Source organism: Cynara cardunculus (assembly GCF_001531365.2).
Source record: "Cynara cardunculus var. scolymus isolate 2C chromosome LG 1, CcrdV1, whole genome shotgun sequence".
NCBI lineage: Eukaryota > Viridiplantae > Streptophyta > Magnoliopsida > Asterales > Asteraceae > Cynara > Cynara cardunculus.
Genome location: NC_037528.1, coordinates 24,543,509 through 24,547,478, shown reverse-complemented (window position 1 = coordinate 24,547,478; position 3,970 = coordinate 24,543,509).

Here is a 3,970-nt window from a genome sequence, read left to right as displayed (position 1 = left end):
AACGAAAACATAAAGAGGGATTAGTGGAACCAAAAATAATATCATCGACATAAATTTGGACGAGAATTATGTGACCTTTAACTTTCCTAAGAAATAAGGTTTGGTCAATCTTTCCACGAGAGAATTTCTCAGAGATGAGAAAAGATGAAAGGGTATCATACCAGGCACGAGGAGCCTGCTTTAACCCATAAAGAGCTTTATCTAACCTATAGACATGGTTTGGATACTTAGGGTCAAGGAACCTTGGAGGTTGTTCAACATAAACTTCCTCTTGAAGTTTCCCATTATGGAAAGCGCTCTTTACATCCATCTGAAAGACTTTAAAGTCTCTATGGGCAGCAAAGGCTAGAAMGAGTCGAATTGCTTCGAGTCTAGCCACTGGTGTGAAGGTTTCGTCATAGTTGATTCCTTCTTCTTGTCTATAACCCTGAGCAACAAGCCGAGACTTATTGCGGGTTACCACACCATCTTCATCCAACTTGTTGCGATAGACCCATTTGGTGCCTATCACTGATTTGTCAKATGGATGTGGGACAAGGTACCAGACTTTGTTCTTATCAAACTCAATGAGCTCTTCTTGCATAGCAAGGATCCAACTAGGGTCAGAAATAGCATCATTGATTTTCTTGGGTTCAACTAAAGAAAGAAAGTTGACAAAGAGACAGATATTACCTAGACCACGACGTGTCTTGATACCTGCATCTGGATCACCAAGAATTTGATGAATTGGATGGCTTTTAGTCCATCGCTGAGCCGGTAGAGGAACTTCATCTGAATAAGAAAGTTCAGGAACAGAAGATAAGGCTTCAGCAACAGTATCTTCAGCAATAGGGACTATTGCCAAAGGAGCCTTAGATTCAACGACTGAAATGGGTTCAGAAATTGAAGGCATTTCATTCACTGATAGATCAGTGTTTGAAGTAGAAGGGACACAACTAATGGGCACCGCAACAATCTATGAAGAAGATGCGATGGAATGACAAACTGTAACTGGAATGAGGAATGGATCATCTTCAGCTTCGGGAGATTCAGTGTTGAGAGGAGCACTGTAGGAAACTTTAGGTTGTCCATAGTGAGAGAACATCTAGTTTTCTAATTCATCCTCATCAATTAAGATGGGTTTTGAATTAGCTAACTGAGATTCGTCAAAGGTAACATGAATAGATTCCTCTATTGTCTGTCTTCATTTGTTGAATACTCTGAAGGCTTTGGATACTGAGGAATATCCAAGAAGGATTCCTTCATCAGCTTTGGGATCGAACTTTCCAAGTTGGTCGCGATTGTTGAGAATATAACAAGTACAACCAAATATGTGAAGAAAGCTTATAGAAGGCTTTCGTCCATGGAAGAGTTCATAGGCTGTCTTCTTGAATCATTTCACAATCAGCGATCAGTTTTGAGTGAAACAAGCGTGTTGACAGCTTCATCCCAGAATTGAGTAGGGAGATGGGATTCGCTGAGCATTGATCGAGCAACCTCAATGATTGTTCGATTTCATCTTTCAACGACCCTATTCTATTGAGGAGTTCTCACTGAAAAAAAGTTGTGAGAGATTCTATTGTCCTCAAAGAAGTTATCCATAGTACTGTTTTTGAATTCATATCCATGGTCACTTCTGATAGATCGTACTTTAACATTGTTTAATACTTCTATCTTTTTGATGAACGAAATGGTTTCTTCAGGTGCTTCATCCTTGGATCTGAGAAAGAAGACCCAAGTGTACCTGGCATACTCATCAACAATGACGAGTGTAAACTTCTTCCCAGCTAGGRATTGCACGTTGACTGGACCAAAGAGATCCATATGCAATAGTTGAAGAGGCGCAGTCACTGAAGAGATATGCTTCGACTTGAAACTAGCTCTTCTATGTTTTCCTTTTTCACATGCTGAGCAAAGAGATTCCTTTGCAAAAGAGTGTTGAGAAAGACCAGTGACGAGATTATTTCTTGACAGCTCGCTAAGTGTCTTGAAGTTAAGATGAGATGGCCGTTTGTGCCATAGCCAGTTAATATCTGTCGAGGCTTTAGAGAAGAAGCAACTATTCTCGGTGAGAGAAGAATTTATATTGATGATATATACATTCTCTAGATGAGAACCGGTTAAGGCAACCTTTTCATCTTTGTCAAGAACGTGACATGAATTCTTTCAACTGTATAATCTTTATCACACAGTTGACTGATGCTAAGAAGATTGTGCTTCAGTCCTTCCACATATGCAACACATTTGAAAGTTGTTGCACCATTGGTTAATATACCAAAACCTTTGGTATATCCTTCTCCATTTCCTCTAAAGGTTACAAAAGGTCCTCTTTCTTCCTTGGAATGACTTAGAAGGGATTTATCTCCAGTCATATCTCTTGAAAATATGCTATCAAGATACCATATGCCTTTGATCTCTTGTACAAAGAAACAAAATAAGAATGCTATTGGTACTCAGCTATTGGGGTCCAGCTTTGTTAGAGGCTTCATTCTCTGATGCTAAAGAACCAACATCAGTAGATGGCATCACCGAACCTGAAGAGGTTTGAGTGGAGAAAGGAACAACCTCTGACACTACTAAGGTAGTTTCAGTGGAAGTCTTCACTGAGCCTGACGAAGAGGTTTCAGTGGTAGGATATACAACATCTGATGCTGAAGATTTTTCAGCAGGAGTTATCTTCGCTGATTCTGAAGAAGAGGCTTCAACGGTTTTCTTCACCTTGGTTGCTTGTGCAGCCTTTGTGGATGATTTTGCCATGGTTGATTTGTCAACCTTGGCTACTTTCTTGCCCTTAGCTGGTGAACAAGCTTTGGCGGCAGAAGGACACTTGCTAGCAATATGTGGTTTCTCACCACAGTGTTTATACTTCCTAAAGCTGAGAGTAGCTTTAGGGCCAGGAAGTATCAGACTAGAAGCGGGACCAGCTCCAAGGATTCCCTTCTCATTGGTTCTAGGAGGAACCTTTGATGAATTTGATTCCTTTAGGTGAAAATTTCACCTTGAGCTGTGACTTGGATTTCTGATGGGATTCAGATTTCCTAGTCCCTAAAGAGGAAGAAGCTTTACAAGCTGAAGGAATAGACCTCGATCTATTAGACTTGTTAGACTTCTTGGGAAGGGATGTCGTGACAATGAATTTACCTTTGTCTTTGCACCTAGAACTCGAAGGAGTTTCTTCAAGATGACTCTCAATAAAAGAGGAAGACTAAGAGGAAGAAGTGTTGGGAATAGAAGAGACGAAGGTGCCAAACTTGAGCATGGACCTGTCTATAACACATTCTTCCGGATCATAGGAGAATCCTAGACCAGTCGTTATCTTGGCAGAAATCTGAGCGTTAATGATCTAAGAGGCCTTGATGGAAGCATTACACCACCCTTCAATGGTAGTTTCTCGGCCTTGAGTTTAGCGATTGCTCGCTCACGCTCAGTGATAGCCTTCTCACATTCAACAGTGATGGCTTGGTTTACAATAACCTGATCTTTAAGAATTTCCTCAACTAAGGTCAGTTCTTTGATCTTAGAATGGCAAATCTTCAATTGCTCTTGAAGATTAACGTTAAGCATTTCTGCTTTCGATTTGCCATTGAGGGCATTGTAAAGGTCAACCGTCACTATATCCAGGGGAGAAAGACTGGAAGAAGACGAGGGTTCATTCAGGAAACATACCTGAGTAGAAGAAGAACATGGCTTAGAGGAAGTAGATGCTTCTGAAGATCATTCGTCTGCATCTATGGCCATCAAGCAGATATAGGTTGTATCCTCTTCATCTGAGGATGATTCATCGAATGACTCAGCCCAGTCATGCTCTTCAGCAACAAGGCCTTTAACTTTTCGCTGGTTGTTCTTCATCTTCCTGTACTTGTCCTTCAGTTTTGAATATTTCTCATCTTTGTACTGAAGGAGGAAGGAGCTTTGGAGGATGGCATCACAGTCTTCTTTGATCTGCATTCACCTGCAAAGTGTCCGGGCCGGTGACAATTGTAGCAGACAG